The 21,434-nt window shown below is 33.0% G+C and overlaps 1 pseudogene; it reads left to right on the top strand.

The window, feature by feature from the left end:
• The first annotated feature begins 362 nt into the window (after positions 1–362).
• LOC146738993 (receptor-type tyrosine-protein phosphatase epsilon-like) overlaps positions 363–21,434 on the top strand; it is a 33,011-nt pseudogene continuing 11,939 nt past the window's right edge.

Below are 21,434 nucleotides of genomic sequence, written 5' to 3'. Positions count from 1 at the left end.
AGATTAAACGATGCAGACGTACTTTCGAGACATCGAATAATTGAGAAATGTTTTGCAATGCCAGCTTCTTGTCTTCATGTTTATCGTAGTCTGCAATGAATGTTTCGATCTGTTTCATTGTCGTGGTGAGTTGTCTTCTCGCCGTTGTTCTGTTCTTCTTTTGTTGCGTGAGGTCGACAGCGATGGAATCTTGATCTTCATTGTCAGACATGCTGTTCGTCGATGGGAAACTGTCTCGATTAGTGTGCGTTGCAAGTTGAGTAGTTTGGAGTTGTAGAGTATCCTGGTCTCGGCACCAAAATGTGGCTGTCTATTGCACACATTCGATCAGGTCCAAAAAAACTGAGCACTGTGATTGTGTAATGGTAACACAAGTAAGAGACTATGGTAGACTGTAATACGTTGTTTATTTCGGAAGGGAAGTCTGGCATCAAAGTGCAATTAGAACAATCCACCCTAAACATGCACTAAAACACTCTTTATATAGGGTTAATAGGATTACACCACGGATTTTAATATTGTAGGGAAACACTATGATTGGTGTGCCAAGAGAGAAGGTCACTATAGAATAAGCATTTCAGCTACAAAGTTGTGACTTCTCTTGCGTTCGCTGTGATAAAGGCATGTTTGTGAACATTACGTAAATGGCTTACAATAAATTGATTTGTGCTTCTTTGTCATAGGAATACATGTATTGTGAGGTGAAATGAAGCATGAAACGGCTTCTAACAGACATAACTCAGATAATAATGCTGGAATCGAATGAAACGAAAACGAACAAATACAGAAAATGATTGTTGATCGATACAAACTAAATACGAATGAAAAATAATAACTATAATTAAACAACAACAAATATAATTGAATCGTGAAACACACATGAATAAGCATCCAAGATAACCTTTGTGTCTGCTTGATTCCAATCAGCTTAACAACGTGCCCCTTTTTGTATTTCATTTAAGTTCTAAAGCATACAGTTGAGGACAGTGTTTGGAGATTAGCAGGCAATGTACAGTTCAGTATGATTAGGCCAAGTAATTGATTTTATTTATACTTTTGTACATCATGGTGATTTCTACATAGAGACTTATACCAACAAAATTATATCATTATCACTCAAATTTGAGATGACAAAACAATAACTCTAACTTTAAAAAAAAACGCAAATCTGTCAGCACTCACACTTGCAATTTGCACATAAAAGAAAAGCAGTGAGCGAGACAAAAGTGACATTTATCGTTGAAACTGTCACCTGGCACGAAAAAACTGTACAGTTCCAGTAGTAGTAGTGATTAATAATTATTTTCATTTCCTAATACCGGTAGATAACTTATAAATCAACTGAATCTGTGTATTCAACTACCGTGGTAGAATCTAAGGATATAGTCGTTGAGGGCAGTATTGATACACACACTTTAGAAGAATTACCACCAGGAACACAGTTTGAAATATCAGTGTGTGCAAGTACATCGAAGGGATTTGGTGAACCTAAATCAATTACCTCTGGAACTAAAATTGGTAAGTTTATCACAGGATTAAGTTGTATTAATTGCTTTGAAGGACAACTTTTAAAAACCTCTGAACTAAATGCCTCAGTATAAATTACATCAAACTCATTCTGACCACTGATGGAACATAATGCAGTTGCTGGTAAATATTTTGGGAATTTGCAATGTATGTTAATTTATGCGAATAAGGTAGTGTTGGTTACATATACCTTGTAACAATCCAAACAAATTTTCAAAGTGAATTGTGAGAATGTGGACAGACTTGACATATGAATAGTAAGTAATTAACTAAGGTAGTGAATGTTAAATTGAAAAAACAGGAATTGGACCATGAGATAAAACACTGAACTTTATTGTGATTTCTGTTTGAATTGTTGGGAGACACAAATTATAGCTGCAAGACATTTAATTTAAGATACATGTAGTTGGGACATTGATATTATATGATACATAATGATGTTGATAATATGTGATAAATAGTGTCATTAATAATATTTGATACATAATTGCATTTATAGTAGTTGGTGTTTCTGATATTCTGGAGGAGTCTGAAAAAAGTGAACCAATATTAACAGAAACCACTGCTACAATTGATTTGAGAAAACCCAAGTCAAACACAGACATAAAGACTGATACACAACTTATGTAAGTATGATTTATAATGTATACTGGTATGGTACATATGTCAATAGTAGACTAGTGTATACTTATTACACAAATGCTTCAATTCTCTGTCTCTCGTATAGCACATTGTGAAAAAGTTAATACCAGTATGCATACATGCACAAAAAGCAGAAGGTTTTATAGGACATATTAAGCCATGCAGTGTCTACACTCTTTATACACAAATAAGGAAAATCTTGAAAGTGGCAATATTTGGTAGCTAAATTTTGAAATTTAAAATTTTTATTGAAAAATTGATTCAAGTTTTTCCTAAAGAGGGTGCAATTTGTATTCACTCATTCTTTAAATGACTTCTGTTACTACTACATCTGTATACAATTTGTGTGTGTGTTTGTTTGTCTTAGATACAAGTATGTCTGAACAAAGAATGTTGATTTGTAAACCTTGGCAACAATTAAGTTTGATGGAAGTTGTTCAGTGCTGTGTGAATAATGAGTCATTTCACACATGTCCTTTCCTTATTGATTTACAAGAGGTTACACTGGAAATGTTTACATTTTGATTTTCCAAAAGCTATATATTATTCTTTATTTAATTTGTTCATGCTTTAGGAGTTATATTGTTGTTGTGGAAGAGGAAAGGCAGAATAGAAAGCGTGATTTAGAAGATAACCAGTATATCACAGCATCATTTCAACTAAATGAAATCCCTGATCAACTTATAGTGGGTGATGGTATGGAATATAATGGTTATATCAATAAACCATTAACAGCTGGACAACAATATGTCATATATGATGGGTTTGCAGTGTATACTACAGGGGTAAGATAATCAGGTTGTCAAAGCAATCAGGATACAAATTTAAAAAAAATTAGGGTCACCGGACAATTTTTCCAAATAAAAGAGTCCTAAAGGCCATGGTCATGGCGAAAATGGTCAAAATTCGCATTTTCACTGATTCCCATGGTTAAATTATTATGCAGCATAAAAACCAAGCTTCATGCATTGAACATGCGTTATGCGTGTACCCTTATGAAAAAATGCTATAGAATTCTACACAATTCTATTAAAATTCTAACAAATTCTATAAAAATTCTACGGAATTCTATAGAAATTCTATAGAAATTCTACGGAGTTCTAGAACTTGTACATTTTGGCTCTTTCATATAGAATTCTACAGGTCATTCAAAGGTTGTAATTGAGCAACATTCAAGTTCTCAACCAAGCCTAAGCAAAGCAACATTGCCAAATGACAAAACTTTATTAATTCACAGGAAAAATAAACATTGACATAGTTACATTTAATTATATAAAAAAAATCACATTCAATCAGTACAATTTAGGAACAATCTAAAAAAATTCTTAGCTGTATACATGTATTATCCTAATTGTAAATAGAGTGAAATAAATAAAAAAAAGTGTCAGATTCCACTTTTTAGTCTCCTCTGTAGTCTCAGCCAAATTGCTTTGATGCAGTCCCTAAAGGTGAATGTAAATATTGAGACATTAGGGCAATGTTTTCAAAATGTTTAAATAAATTAGGTTTGTTGACATCATGTCATGTGGAACAATGACTTCTCCTCTAATCATTTATCCACCAGACAGGAAATGACAGAATTTAGATGCTTCACTCTATCATTTAAACTTGTTATCCGGGAGCAAAGATGTGTTTACACAGAAAACGATATGCTTAATACATGCTTCAAATGTATTTAAAATATATTTTTATGCTACACAATAACTTTTTAATACAGTAAGCAAAATAAAGAAAGTTCTGTATTTTTGTCATTTTAAAGTTGGAAACATGTAATGTTTTCCTTAAAAATATTTGTGTCAATGTTAACATCAATAATCTGTGTGACTTATTGTATCAAATTAAGTTCTATTATATTTTATGCAGTATTTGCAAGAAATAACAACAACATTTGCAGACAATAGAGGTCTTTTTAACCCTAACTGTGTTACTTTGTTGTATTTTATATATTTCCGGGGAATTTTACGACTTGAACAAAGACTTTCAACAATATTTCAACACCATGATAATTCTATGTTTGTCGCTATTCTAGTTTTTGACTACTGATTCTTCATCTGAATTGAACATGATAATGACGTAACTCTGGTCAATGCTGATGTCCATTGCTTATCACCCATGACTATATTACCGTACATAGATCAAAGTTGCATCCCACACCTTATCAATCAAAAGAAATACCCTGATCGCCCAAACCACGAACAAGAATTCTGTGACCAAAACAAAATTAAGCAATCAGATTTTCTATGGAATTTAAAATTATATAGAATTTATTCTATAGAAAAAAATTCCACAGATATTCTATAGAATTTTGTAGAATTCAAAAGAACTCTATAGAACTCCACAAAAGTTTTTCGTAAGGGTATGCATTTGTCCATCTCTGTATGTATCCAGCAGTATCTCACACATGCATGGACCAGTGAAGTTTAAATTCACACATACATTGGACATCATATAAGACTAATACACAATGTGTTTTTGCCACCATGCATCTAATCCAAAATGGTTGACTGGCAGTCATCTTGTTTAAACGAATGCATTTCAATATAGCCACATCTCGTATAGTTCTGGACTTAGAATAACTTTTACACATACATCACACATCAGCTCATATATTCTATAAATTGATTTCAGTTACTCACTAACTGATTGATTTAAAACTTGATCTATACAATGAACATCATTGACCTCACACATTTGCTGCACATCAGTTTGCAATTGTGATTTTGATTCAAAGGCCATGTTTCATTATGTTTGTAAACTAAATAACAATCAAATCCTACCAAAAAAGAGGCATTACTTGAAAAATCTAGCTATTGTGAACAACAATTACCAAATATCATCTACTATACATCATATTTATTGGTCGCAGCCGTATTTATCTGTTTACTCTTTTTCATGGCTTAGCAGTGTATACATGCAGACCAGGAAAACCATGACTATGCCATTTACACATTGCTAAACTGTAATGGTGTTCTACATATCACATATCATTTTATGTTGTTATTTTACAGGTGGAGGAATTACTATTGACAGATCAACCAATATCATCATTTCAAGGTATAGGTATTTTCAGTTATACATTGTTGGCAGGTGACAGCTATAATGAGAAATTATCTCTCCTGACTTTAGATTAACTGCTTGATTTGTTAACTATCATATCTGCGTATTCTGAAAATTTACTATTGTATATTCCCTCAACTTTGTATTCCATGTCTGTCTTTCAGAGATGAGAAGTCTGGCTTTCGTTTGCAACAAATTTATTGTACTGTTTTGTATTTTATTACTTCAGCCACTGCACTGTGTCTGAGTAGTATAATTATTGCTCTACATTTACCAACTAAGTTGATAATAATTACTACTTGTGTATAAATATATTTTCCGTCAATACATTTAAAATGATAGTAGTAAATTTGTTTCATGTTTAAGGTGGAGTTGGACCAGGTGGTTCTGCTGTTGGTGTTGCTGTTGGTGTTGTTGTGGTTCTTTTAGTTGTTGTAGCAATAATAGTTGCAGTATTTATAATAAGAAGGTAAGTGTTTCCGTGACTTAAGCTGTTTTCACTGGCTCCTTGACCGGCGTTCCACAGCAGCCCACACATAGCACCCAGAAATACATTGTATAGTGGTGCAAGTCCAAGCAACATAAAATGCTCTGTGACATATGTAGCTTCGCCCCCGAGAATTGGTGGGGATATATATTGTTATATGTTGAATGATTTAAATCATTACTATTTACAGTCCTCCCATACACTAAAAAGTTATGTACAGTAGTATGACAATAATTATACATTATATAAAGAAATCTCAAATCTTAACAGAAGAGATACTTCTGAGTTTGTTGGAAGTAAACTTAAAATGTGAACAAATCTGTCAGGCAAAATTTTTTATTTGTCTAATATTGCAGAATTATTCCAACACAGTCATTGAATAATTCATTTTGCTTTTTAGATATAAGGCGTCTGGGAAACCAGAAACGTAGTACTGAATATGAAACACCTAACAGCAGTATGTCTTTTAAGAATGCTTATGCAAATTTAGAAGAATCCAGCATGAATTCAGGTAAGTTGCTTTTAATTCAGTTTAGAATCCTGAATATTGTGAATTTTCTATGCATAATCTAAATTCACCATTGATATTGTCACTCAATTTGCATGTCTGTAAATGATTTGAATACAGTGGTTTTAAATATGGTGTTTGGTTTCCAATGTGTGAAGGGGGCACATCTTAAGCTCATTAAAAGTTATACTTAATCAATTGTGATATAATGTATTAACGTATAAGTAGCTTGGTGCATGGTAATTTTATACTCATGATGTTGTTACATTGTACTTGAAATGTTTTTGATACTCTGAGCTCATTTTGCAGAACCAATCGAAACACTATTTAAAACCACTAAATTCCGTATCTACTTGAGTACTGAAACTATTTAACTTATGATATGAAAGCATATGCAATGACAATCCTATAGATGTCGCATGGCTAATAGCATCACAGAATTCCATGGATGATTATTAGTGTCCATGGAACTGTTTCTTTGTGGAAACACTAAGTAAGGAATGACTAGTTCAGTTTCATTTCTAATTTCACTCACTTGCATTAGCATGTCTAGAAATTTGATGATTTCTTGAGTATATTTGGATCTTTAGCACATGTCACATAGTTTGCATACCCTTGTCTTTTATTTACCTTTGTTAAACAATATATTATAAGGAAGATTGCAGGCATTTAATCTAATAAATATGGCGCAAAATAAACACTTTAGTGTCACACAATTATTCATTTTAACACATCGTCATTTGTTTGGGGGAAAACAATTAATAATATCCTTATGAAGCCATGTCAAAGCATGATTTCATAAAAAATGAATAGTGATCCCCAGAATATCCTAGTTAACGACAACTACCATAAGTTCCTATCACTCCTTTATTTTATTTATTTTTTCATTAAACTGCATATAACGGGAAAAAGAAAACAATTATAGGCTTGAGTACAATGACAAATTTACATACATGTATACTGGGTAAAATAAAAATTGAATGACAATTTAACCTAAAAAAATGAAAAATAAAACAATACAAAACTTTAGAACACTACTGTCTAAAATATGTAGCTAAACGACACTTAAAAAGACTGAAAATCCTAACTGTTGAACAATTCATTAAAAAAACAGCACACGAGACGGCTTGTTGAATGAGATGGTACATGAAATTGTCATGAAAACTACAATTATAATTTGAATGAAGAGATTTATGTAAAAATGTGAATTTAGAATTTTTCTACAGAAGTTAAAAAGAGGTGTTTTATGTGTTTCCCTTTAAGCACAAGAATTTGATATTGAACCTTACTTGAACCTTTTCAATTTTATTATTTAGAAAACTCTGAGAAAGGAACCACACCCAAGGTTGTTTGCAACAATCTTATAAGGGATACACTTTAAGAATATTTATTATGTACTGTAAAACCATTTATTTTCACTGACATTTAATTTCACTATTTTGATGTTTTGAGTATATTCACTGTGTTTTTATAATTTCATGGATTTATCAAGGAAATGAGTTTTATTGTTACTTTACATATTCACTTGGATTTAATTTAGTGGTTTTTGCAAAAATAAATAAAATTAAAACCCAGTGAATACATTTACAGTACTTCATAAATAGGTGATTTTCTGTTCAACTGCGAGATCTCGCGAATTGCATGAAAGACCCGCGTCGCCACAAAAATTGAATGATTTGATTTTGAACTTGAATTACTTCAGTTCGTAACTCACATTGACCGGCCGATCTTCGACAGAGGAATATTGCTTTTGAATACCCTCACTTAATCGAAATTGTCTATCATCAAATGTGTACAGCACATTATTAAGCAGGGAAATGCTCCCAAAATATTGTTTGCGTTTGTCGAATCCCACGCGATGTTTGATGCCATTACGACACTATGACCTTTGTTTGTCCTGTTTTTACGTTCGATTTCACACATAACTCATGATTCTCGCAGTGAACGGAAAATGGTCTATTGTTAAATGTTGTTGACAATTTTTTCCACATAGACACTGTCACAGATAAAGAAACTGGTGAATCTCAATATATGAATATAACTGAAGCAAAGAAGGCTTCTGATGTGGTGAAACCTGACAAACCTATAAAGCCAACAAAAGTGCCAACTTCTGAACCTGCAGCCAAGCCAAGGAGTCTCCCTCCAAAGCCAAAACTTAAAGCCAAGCCAATACATAACTCGCAATACACAATTCAAGTTAAAGATTTGGCTGATTATGTTATTAAGAAACGAGAAGAAAATGATTTTGTTTCACAATTTAAGGTATGTTACTTATAGTTTTAATAGATGCTTAATATGTATGTGCTTACATAGTATGTTTTATAATTGGATCAATGCTTATTAGTATTATCATTTTTGCTGTATGGGGCAATATGTCTGTATCAAGGTTTGTGATTTTCATTTTATTTTAAAATGCTGAAATAGTTTATCAATGCAATAAATAAAAATTTAAATGTTATATTATTAGTAAAATTTTACACATTTTGAGGTAGATGTACATGTACATAGTTTGTATTGTGAAATATAGGAACAGCTACTGGAAACGGCTTTGTATGAGATTTTTATTTTTTTATTTCCAGTTGTTGCCTCAAAGCGCTAATACAAATATACCCAATGAAGCTGCTAACATTCCAGAGAACAAATCAAAAAACAGATTTCGCAATGTTCTTTCATGTGAGTTTGTATAATTATTACATGAAAATATTACTGATATCGTATTATTTTAACCAGTGTTCTTCATATATATCATATTTTGTGGTGTTGCCAAAACAAAAAAAAACAAAAAATCACAAAACTATATATGGGTGATGTGGTAAAAAAGTCATTCGCCCCATACATTTCGTATAATTTTTTTTAATGACTGGAGAATTGATATTTGGTATAATTAAACCAACCTTTCACAAACTTACTCAACTATATAGTATATAAATTCATTCTTTGTTTTAAAATGATCTGTCAAGTATTATAAGCATATGATTTTTTTAGATTTCTTATAGTGCTGCTCGTGCAGCATATTGTAGTTAGTTAACTTTGTATCTTTAAACTTTTACTGTTTTATGACGATTTGGTTCCTTATATAGATGACCATTCCAGAGTGGTATTAGATGTGATTAATGATGATCCCAATTCAGATTATATCAATGCTAACTATATTGATGTGAGTACTTACATTTGAATTTATTAGTTTTGTTTAAATTCAACATTAACATTGTGTGACACCACAGCACTGATTGTATAATATACGTGACTGATCATGTTCTTTCATTTTACAGGGTTACCAGAAGAATAACGCATACATTGCTACCCAAGGTAAGTCCTCTCTGCATGAACTGTATTAAAGTTATTAGTGTACACTCCATCACTATGTGTTAATGCTATGTTGAACTATTACAGTTGATACTATAATATTGCATCTATGTAATATTAGACATTTAAACAAAGTTATACAACACTAACATGCATATATTTATTTTAGGACCCACTGATGTAACTATTAAAGACTTTTGGAGAATGGTGGTGAAAGAAAATGTTGGCACAATTCTTATGACAACCAACCTTTCTGAAGGTGGGAAGGTATGTACAGATTAAGTTTATAGCAAAATTTGAGATTTACAGCTTGATTGCATATTATCGAACATATAATATTACAGTTTTAGACAGTGGCTGCGGCACAGGGGGGGGCAGAGAGAGCGGTCGTCCCCTCTTCCATTCAAAATCAAGCTGTAACCCTTTGTATCAGCAAAATTTGCCCCCAAAATGCAGGAAATAGCGTTTCAGAGCGTTTACATTTCAAAATTTTTAAGGGGGAGCATGCCCCCAGACCCCCCAATAAGGTCGCGCCTTTGGTGCAAGGTTGGTGAGCAGATCTGGCCCCCTCATGCAAAATTTCGTGCCGCCGCCTCTATTAGGCAAATTGTCAAAGTCTTTGATTTGCATATGTTCATCTACTCACTGGAGGTCCACATTTATTACATCCTATTTGGGGTCAGTCAGTGTATGTAATGAAGTGCATGTCTCTTCAGTGGAGAGACGCTTCGATGTGATCGAATGTGTGAATTTGTTTCCTGTTTATATATTTTTAATATGCCTGTAATTATATTAGTTTCATCTAGATGTTTGTTACTGCTGGTGGTCATGAACTTGTCCCTAAGGACAATCATAACTGGATAGGTCATACTGTATCATGAATGCTTTATATGTGTGACATCAGAATTTTATCTTGCCAATGTCCATGTTGCTGTTGTATGTCTGCATTAATTACACTCTATACTTTCCCAAGTTGTTATTTTTTGCAATGCCTGAATCGCACGGTTTCATGCACTAAAGCCAGCAATTCATAACGGGCCAACGAACCCGTGCGTGATCGTGTAAGGAAAAGTTGTATTTCACTGCAGTTAAATTGAGTCATTTGATTGGGCGCGCCAATGAGCTGGCACCACCAATCACTGTTGCTGCGTCATAAATGTGAATGGCGGGGGTCATCGCAGATGAAAACAATGGTGGCATGTAGACTTTGAACTGATTAACCAGGAGTCAAGAACAGAAGGTCAATATTCATTGATACGTTTCCAAAATTTCATATTCCAATGTTGAAAATTGTGTGTTGCCCATACAGTGAATGAAGATGATGGAATGTCTAAATATTTGTGCAAACCGTGTTTTACCAAATAATCATGAGTTCTGATTGGGTAATGCAAATGAGCCCAAGTGAATCTTATAATTGTTTGAGGGCGTGCGACATACAGTAAATTGTGGTGAAATTTGCCAAGGGCTAATGTTGAGGCTTCTGCCGAATAAATGGTCCTTGGCTGGCGGAGATGTTATTTTTGGTACCAGTTAGTGTAGTATACACTATATTTACAATACTGTACATGCTTACAGTGGCTTTGCCTTTGTTGTCTGTTCGTGTCACATGTCTTGTGTATTTATATGTAATATGCCTGTGATTAAATTCTTGCAGCATTGATAATTTCACTGGGATCCTTAAGACACTGAATCACAGTCCTTTTCATAACATTTTTGTTCTCATAACGAAATACCAAAAAATCACTGATCATTCATCATTACTCGAACATGCTGCACTGTTGAAATCTAGGTGAAGCTAACATCACAGTCATCCATTTCAAGCTCACATTCACATACAGGTATTGTATGCTCATATTCATTCATTCATTCATTATACAAATCCTACAGGTGGTTTTGATTTTTGAGGCAAACAATTCATTATATTTATGTTTTTTGAAATGTCATTTAGATTATGCACATATGCTTACAATGAAACAAATAATCTTCATTCGCAATGTTTTGTGTGTTTTCTTCTGTATTAGGTAAAGTGTGTCCAGTATTGGCCACAAAATGGCAGCAAGAAATATGGCTCCATATGTGTGACACTTGTGAAATCTGAGCAATTTCCTGACTACTTTCTAAGAACAATCAATGTGAGACAAGAACGTATTTGCTGACACAGTAATTTAGCTGAATATTTTTTTTTCAATTTTCGGGTGACACCAATTTGACAGTTCATACCATGTTGTGTTATATGTCTATAGTTAGCATACCTTTCTTATGTGCAGGAGAACTCTGACTATGAACATGAAGTAAAACAGTTTCATTTCACTGTCTGGCCTGATATGGATGTACCGATATATGCTACTGGTGTACTGAGTGCATTACAACATATTAATTCAGTTCATGATGCCAAGAGTGGACCCATGGTAGTACATTGCAGGTAAGTGATATATACTGAGTTTAAAAGTTGCTCTATGAATTATACACTAATTATTCCTGGGCTATTATAGAGTTGCAGATATTGTTGGTTTAATATGTAGCCTATTGATTTATTCAACTATATACGGTATTGTTTTCTCTTTGTCTACTGACAGAAGAGAGTGCTTTACTTCATATGCTTATTACACTGTACTTATGATTATTTTTTTGGTTAATGTTGAGTGCATTTGTTAATAATTAGTCTAATATGTCTAGCTACTACAGTGTGCTCCATTTTACTGATGTGGCATTGTGTTATATGTCTGCTGTGAAATGTTTAATTTGTCTAATTTCTACTATATCATGGTTTTCATCATTTCCAGTATATAGAGTGATTTTATTGATATAGAGCACATATTTTCTTTATTTATAATGTCATCTATGATGTTTTTACTTTATTCCACTATACATGTGTTTCTATTGTAATGTGCTTTTCTAGGTATGTTTTTGTTTAATATATACCGGTAAATAGTTCCCATCCCGATATGTCTGTCTGTCTGCATCTGTATTTCTGCATTTGTGATTTGGACATGGCATACCTGTCAATGTTCAAACTCCACACATGCATCAAACATTTTTTGAATACAATTAAATAATTAAAGGAAGCAGTTTGGTGTGATAAATATACCGTAACGGTAATATATAAATGATAGTAGGTAATTAATATAACCAGACATTTTAGGCAATAGCCTTTACACTGAAGAAGAACCATTACTTGAAATGTGTGGTTATATTGAATAACTGCCCAAACTACATAATACCATTGTCTTTGCATTATGCACATATTTGTTTTCGTATTCAATTTAAGATGGCCAAAAACGTGATCAGCTTAGTTCTAAAAATATATCAAAATCTGGCATATCTGTATTTCATAAACAAGTTTTTTGTTATGCATGGACAGATTTTCTTTAAACTTTGTGCAAACATTGAATATAGCTTGATGCACATGAATTTGCAGGTTAGATTATGTTGTGGCCATTTTGTTATAACAATTGCAGTTCTATATCCATGTCTCTAACATCATGTTTTTGACCCATGTGCTTTATGCATTTATTTTGAAATGCATGGAAATCAGAAATATCATAAATGTATTTTAGGCAATAATAAACAAATTTTTTTCGTACATTGGTACATTTTACAGATTAGATTCAAAGTGGCTGACTGGTGGACATTTTTTTCCATAACTCTGACGTGCCTTGACCACTCATGCGTAATTTCACACATATGTTAAACACATATACACATGCAATTTGTTTCAGGATTTGATTTAACATGAACGAATTGCACCCATTTTAGTGCTAAAATGCAACAAAATCAAGCATTTCTGCCATTCCAAGACCAAATATTTGTCATGCATGGACAGATTTTATTTAAAACTTGGTATATGCATCAAAACATGTCTACTCTTCATTCTGTACATCTTTTTGTTTACAAATCGCATTCAAATGGATAACTGGCAGCCATGTTTATTAAATAATTTAGCTCTGGATCCATACATGTGTATCTGAGGCATACATTGAATGATTGCAATCAATTTTACAAATATGTGTGTATTAACAACGTTGTACACATTTACAGGCATTCATGTTTTGTTTTGAAATAATTTGTTTCAGTTTTGTATACTATTAATTATGATTTATTTTTTAATTTCCCCAAAATCTGGTAAATTTAACAACTACAAAATATTAAATGATGTATTTGCTTATGACTTTCATCTTTATCTGCAGTGCTGGTATTGGTCGAACCGGATCATTTATATCCATTGATTCTATGCTGAAAATGGCCAATGCTGAGGGATGTATTGATGTCTTCAACTTTGTGAAAAGAGGAAGAGAAAACAGAATGAACTTTGTTCAAACAGCAGTAAGTTTTCTCAATGTGTGTAATAGTGATCATAATTAATGTCACAATGTTTCACTATCTGTCGCTACAATTACCATGTTGTCAATATATCTTAAGCATTTAAAGCGAAAGTGCCGTCACCTGTGCACGTAAGGAAATTGAGTCCCAAGCGAGGATATCAACACACTAAAAACGCAAAGGCTCATGGGTGGACGCTTGTTTGTAAATAATGACACGCTATGGCCATCTGACGCATGCGCAGGTGACGACTTCTCCACTTTAACATATGATATGTTTATAACATATGACTAACTGTGCAAAAAAATTGATTTTGGATGAAAAGTTGCATAATATAATTTTGGCAATATTACCAGTGTTACATTGTATATTGTGGTCTCAATTCTATTTAAATTAGCAAACCACTAGCTGGTACTAGGATACAGTGGTTTTGAATATTATGTTTTGATTCCCATATGTGAAATGAGTAGAATACATGTATAAGCTCATTTTATGTGTATGTGATACAAGTATCAACTGTCATATGATGTATTAGTGTTTGGCACAGCGTGGTGCATGGCAATTTTATATTCGTAATGTTGTGTTCTTGAAATGTATAACACTCAGTAATTTTGCATTCACAATGAAGTTCAGACTTTTATGGATACCTATATTTACATATACTGCTTGCAAAGCTTACAATTACAAATTATACTAAAAAGCATTAAATATAAAACTTATTTTAACAGCATAATTCTCTGACACTATTCTTTTTAATGATTCCTTTCTCTTCTTGCAAATAATGCAGTAATTAATATTCTGCTTTACTTACTGCTTTGTATCATTACTGACTTGAGTGGACAGTCGCTGCTATATGGACCTTAGTAATGCCTACAATCATCTAATTGAGATCACAACAGGTATTTCGCTTTATATATGCTAACTATTGACTGTATGGCTAGTTGTCATGTGTGTAAATTCATACAAGGTACAGCTCATATTCTACATGTTGGTATAGGCTTTGAGTTACTAATTCATATTTCAGTATATGTGCTCATAAACCGATGGCTCTAATTACTTGCATCTTAGTGACTTGCATTGTTAGTGACTTGTTGTGATGCAGGTACTAGCTTATTAAAAGGATGACATTCATACTATGACAATGGTGTTCTTGTAATTAATGCAACCAGTATATGATTGATGATTTGTCTGGTATTTTTCATGTCAAAGACCATGTTTATATAAACTGTCCTTGTCTTGAGTGTGTGTTATAAATGTATGTTAACTTTGCATCTTGTTCGAAAATGTCCATCATATATATTATTTATATATATATATTTTACATTTCTTGTATGTTTTACTTATTGATCTAATTTTCTAATTGTTTACTTTGGTTTGTTACTTTTTTAGCTAGCTGTTGTTTATTTAAACAACATTCTAAACAACATTCTTTATTGTATTATTTCCAAGATCCTAATAATGATATGAAATCAATGAAGTTATTTACTTACTTACTATTATTATACATCTATCACCGTAACGTTATAAGTTACTGCGTGCCGTGATTTTGCAGTATTTTACGGGGTATTTTCATTCTACCATATTAGGAAATGCGAATTCCAAATATGGAATGATTGCGGGGCATAAGTGTCCTCTAATAATAAAAACAATCATGGCTGCCACCAGGGTTTGACCGGATTCAACACAAAGAAGTTCGCTGATTCTGTTCTAAATATTTTGGATTTCAGCATTCCATTGGTGTATCCTTGGAAGGAAAAGATGTATAATATTAAGGTTATTACGAGAATACCTCAAAGTATGCACTCAAACAGTATGCCACACATCGACCTCTGCTGCATGTCGGTCGATGCTCCAGCTGTACTGTCTTTGGCATACTTTGAGGTATTCTCATAATAACCACATAGTATTTTATGGTAATGCTAAGGCCACACTGATTTAATTTTATGGATGACATCCTCTGAAGACCCCAAAACTAATGCGAGAGGGCGAAAAAAAAAATTCAGCCAAAAAAAAAAATGCTGCTAAAACCACAGGATTATGGAGCTATTATTACGAATTTAACCACAGTGTATCTTTAAAAAAACAACAAGTCTTTATTTGTAGGAGGCACATATCGATGTACACATTTCGTACTGTATTACTGTCACAGGTATCATCACCTTTGATTTTGAAAAGGCAAGAGGATAAGGCAGATGTTAGCTTTTCCAAAGGCATACACATCAACTCAATAATAAAGAAAAAACTTCCTGTGTTGTATTGAAAAAAATAAATAATTAAAAATGAACAATAAGTTTGTCAACAGCAACCTGGAAATCAACTTCTTTGACATTCAAATTACAGCTTTTAAAGTGACACTTCAGATAGACTAAGTGTAGACACAAATGCTCTAGAACTACTTCAACTATGTAACAAATTATAAGAGGCTCGATATTGAAAAAAAAACACCAACGTCACCCCGTAAAGGGACTTCAACCAAAGAGCTTCTGCTGCTTTCGTTGCAGTTTTGTCGACTTCAATGCGGACAAAGCAACCAAACTGATTTGTCGCCTGACCGACTTTTAGGCCACCATACACCTCCACTCCTCTCCCATTTCTCTCATCATTGCAGAAGAAACGCGGGACAGCAACTCTGGACAATATGTTCTCAAAGTTTTCTGGGTGAAACTCGCTTGCCGCTACCGACCTCTCGTATAGCTGTGTAAACATCTCCCTGGCCAACGTCAATTGTGTACCAGTCTACAACAATCCCTCCGTTTCACCTCTGAACTTTTATGCTCATGTATTTTGGTGGTGTGGTCGCCATGTTGGATCATTTATGGCAAAATTTGCATGTTTTGAGGCAATCTCTTTCCCATAGGTCTTTGCGCTTTACGTAACGCGCATCTAACTGTGCGGAGTTTGGTTTTGAGGTATTCCAAAACGAGTTTTACGACAAGTCGGCGCTTTGCGATAATATGAGTCGGCAAGTTCCGAACAGAAAACCCATCTGTGGGGACTCGTCGTCGGGGATTTTTTTTTTTTTTTTTTTTTTTAAGAACAGGCGAAAACTAATGCGCGCGTGAATGTCATCCATAAAATTAAATCGATGTAGCCTAATTCAATGTTATCATAGAGGGATTATGCACAGTCATTTGACCATTGCATCTGTCATTCACTTCCATTTCCTTCAAACTACTACTGTCTCAGAATCACATGCATTTATTCTGACTGAACTTGAATCCTGTTTCTCCAATCCCAAGGATTGCATCAGTACATCATGGGAGACATAATTTGAATGGCCCACCCATTGTTTACAATGTATACATTCCAAATAAGGAATGATTGTATTATTGTATTATTCAAAACAAATAGTATATATTGCAAGTATATATATTTTCACCACATTTCAAAAATCAGGGTTCCATATATTCCAGTTGCATTAGAAAGTTATTATGAGAATTACCTCTGCAACACGTCCATCCAGTAACTATACATGTACTAATACTTGTTTTAACTATATATATATATATAAAATCATACACTATTATGTCTAATAATATTATTGTATTTCTTGTTTACCAGGAGCAATATGAGTTTATCCACACCGCTGTAATGGAAGCTATCCTATGTGGAGACACTTCAATATCAGCATCAGATTTCAGGCAGATTTATGGAAAATTACAGATTGTTGATAGAAAGACCAAAAAATCACAACTGCAAGTACAATGGGAGGTTAGTAAATATTGCTGGTTGCTACACACATATGCTACATTTGTTTCAATTTATTAATAATTCAACATAAGTTCAATCATAATAAAATAATAAAAAGAATGCAGACCAATAATATTGATAAAAAGACCAAGTTTTTTTTTATTACACTCATTCATTGGTATGTGTTGAGATCAAATAAATGCATAGTTAGTATGTTGCAATGAAATCAACTCCATGGGCAAGGTTACAATAATTTTACTATGTTCTAGCAATGCAACAACTTTGCTCAGGCTTTTAATAAAAAATAACTATTTTCTGCCATAATACTAGTATTTCTAGTATTTCTTGTAAATGTATGTCTTGTAATTAATATAACCAGACATTTTAGGCAATAGCCTTTACACTGAAGAAGAACCATTACTTGAAATGTGTGGTTATATTGAATAACTGCCCAAACTACATAATACCATTGTCTTTGCATTATGCACATATTTGTTTTCGTATTCAATTTAAGATGGCCAAAAACGTGATCAGCTTAGTTCTAAAAATATATCAAAATCTGGCATATCTGTATTTCATAAACAAGTTTTTTGTTATGCATGGACAGATTTTCTTTAAACTTTGTGCAAACATTGAATATAGCTTGATGCACATGAATTTGCAGGTTAGATTATGTTGTGGCCATTTTGTTATAACAATTGCAGTTTTATATCCATGTCTCTAACATCATGTTTTTGACCCATGTGCTTTATGCATTTATTTTGAAATGCATGGAAATCAGAAATATCATAAATGTATTTTAGGCAATAATAAACAATTTTTTTTCGTACATTGGTACATTTTACAGATTAGATTCAAAGTGGCTGACTGGTGGACATTTTTTTCCATAACTCTGACGTGCCTTGACCACTCATGCGTAATTTCACACATATGTTAAACACATATACACATGCAATTTGTTTCAGGATTTGATTTAACATGAACGAATTGCACCCATTTTAGTGCTAAAATGCAACAAAATCAAGCATTTCTGCCATTCCAAGACCAAATATTTGTCATGCATGGACAGATTTTATTTAAAACTTGGTATATGCATCAAAACATGTCTACTCTTCATTCTGTACATCTTTTTGTTTACAAATCGCATTCAAATGGATAACTGGCAGCCATGTTTATTAAATAATTTAGCTCTGGATCCATACATGTGTATCTGAGGCATACATTGAATGATTGCAATCAATTTTACAAATATGTGTGTATTAACAACGTTGTACACATTTACAGGCATTCATGTTTTGTTTTGAAATAATTTGTTTCAGTTTTGTATACTATTAATTATGATTTATTTTTGAATTTCTCCAAAATCTGGTAAATTTAACAACTACAAAATATTAAATGATGTATTTGCTTATGACTTTCATCTTTATCTGCAGTGCTGGTATTGGTCGAACCGGATCATTTATATCCATTGATTCTATGCTGAAAATGGCCAATGCTGAGGGATGTATTGATGTCTTCAACTTTGTGAAAAGAGGAAGAGAAAACAGAATGAACTTTGTTCAAACAGCAGTAAGTTTTCTCAATGTGTGTAATAGTGATCATAATTAATGTCACAATGTTTCACTATCTGTCGCTACAATTACCATGTTGTCAATATATCTTAAGCATTTAAAGCGAAAGTGCCGTCACCTGTGCACGTAAGGAAATTGAGTCCCAAGCGAGGATATCAACACACTAAAAACGCAAAGGCTCATGGGTGGACGCTTGTTTGTAAATAATGACACGCTATGGCCATCTGACGCATGCGCAGGTGACGACTTCTCCACTTTAACATATGATATGTTTATAACATATGACTAACTGTGCAAAAAATTGATTTTGGATGAAAAGTTGCATAATATAATTTTGGCAATATTACCAGTGTTACATTGTATATTGTGGTCTCAATTCTATTTAAATTAGCAAACCACTAGCTGGTACTAGGATACAGTGGTTTTGAATATTATGTTTTGATTCCCATATGTGAAATGAGTAGAATACATGTATAAGCTCATTTTATGTGTATGTGATACAAGTATCAACTGTCATATGATGTATTAGTGTTTGGCACAGCGTGGTGCATGGCAATTTTATATTCGTAATGTTGTGTTCTTGAAATGTATAACACTCAGTAATTTTGCATTCACAATGAAGTTCAGACTTTTATGGATACCTATATTTACATATACTGCTTGCAAAGCTTACAATTACAAATTATACTAAAAAGCATTAAATATAAAACTTATTTTAACAGCATAATTCTCTGACACTATTCTTTTTAATGATTCCTTTCTCTTCTTGCAAATAATGCAGTAATTAATATTCTGCTTTACTTACTGCTTTGTATCATTACTGACTTGAGTGGACAGTCGCTGCTATATGGACCTTAGTAATGCCTACAATCATCTAATTGAGATCACAACAGGTATTTCGCTTTATATATGCTAACTATTGACTGTATGGCTAGTTGTCATGTGTGTAAATTCATACAAGGTACAGCTCATATTCTACATGTTGGTATAGGCTTTGAGTTACTAATTCATATTTCAGTATATGTGCTCATAAACCGATGGCTCTAATTACTTGCATCTTAGGACTCTTCATTGTTAGTGACTTGTTGTGATGCAGGTACTAGCTTATTAAAAGGATGACATTCATACTATGACAATGGTGTTCTTGTAATTAATGCAACCAGTATATGATTGATGATTTGTCTGGTATTTTTCATGTCAAAGACCATGTTTATATAAACTGTCCTTGTCTTGAGTGTGTGTTATAAATGTATGTTAACTTTGCATCTTGTTCGAAAATGTCCATCATATATATTATTTATATATATGTATATTTTACATTTCTTGTATGTTTTACTTATTGATCTAATTTTCTAATTGTTTACTTTGGTTTGTTACTTTTTAGCTAGCTGTTGTTTATTTAAACAACATTCTAAACAACATTCTTTATTGTATTATTTCCAAGATCCTAATAATGATATGAAATCAATGAAGTTATTTACTTACTTACTATTATTATACATCTATCACCGTAACGTTATAAGTTACTGCGTGCCGTGATTTTGCAGTATTTTACGGGGTATTTTCATTCTACCATATTAGGAAATGCGAATTCCAAATATGGAATGATTGCGGGGCATAAGTGTCCTCTAATAATAAAAACAATCATGGCTGCCACCAGGGTTTGACCGGATTCAACACAAAGAAGTTCGCTGATTCTGTTCTAAATATTTTGGATTTCAGCATTCCATTGGTGTATCCTTGGAAGGAAAAGATGTATAATATTAAGGTTATTACGAGAATACCTCAAAGTATGCACTCAAACAGTATGCCACACATCGACCTCTGCTGCATGTCGGTCGATGCTCCAGCTGTACTGTCTTTGGCATACTTTGAGGTATTCTCATAATAACCACATAGTATTTTATAGTAATGCTAAGGCCACACTGATTTAATTTTATGGATGACATCCTCTGAAGACCCCAAAACTAATGCGAGAGGGCGAAAAAAAAAATTCAGCCAAAAAAAAAATGCTGCTAAAACCACAGGATTATGGAGCTATTATTACGAATTTAACCACAGTGTATCTTTAAAAAAACAACAAGTCTTTATTTGTAGGAGGCACATATCGATGTACACATTTCGTACTGTATTACTGTCACAGGTATCATCACCTTTGATTTTGAAAAGGCAAGAGGATAAGGCAGATGTTAGCTTTTCCAAAGGCATACACATCAACTCAATAATAAAGAAAAAACTTCCTGTGTTGTATTGAAAAAAATAAATAATTAAAAATGAACAATAAGTTTGTCAACAGCAACCTGGAAATCAACTTCTTTGACATTCA

This window comes from Saccoglossus kowalevskii, chromosome 9 (genome assembly GCF_978046115.1).
Source record: "Saccoglossus kowalevskii chromosome 9, keSacKowa6.1, whole genome shotgun sequence".
In the NCBI taxonomy this organism is placed as follows: domain Eukaryota; kingdom Metazoa; phylum Hemichordata; class Enteropneusta; family Harrimaniidae; genus Saccoglossus; species Saccoglossus kowalevskii.
Note: the sequence above shows the minus strand (reverse complement) of the source record. Positions and strands in the feature narration are given on the sequence as shown.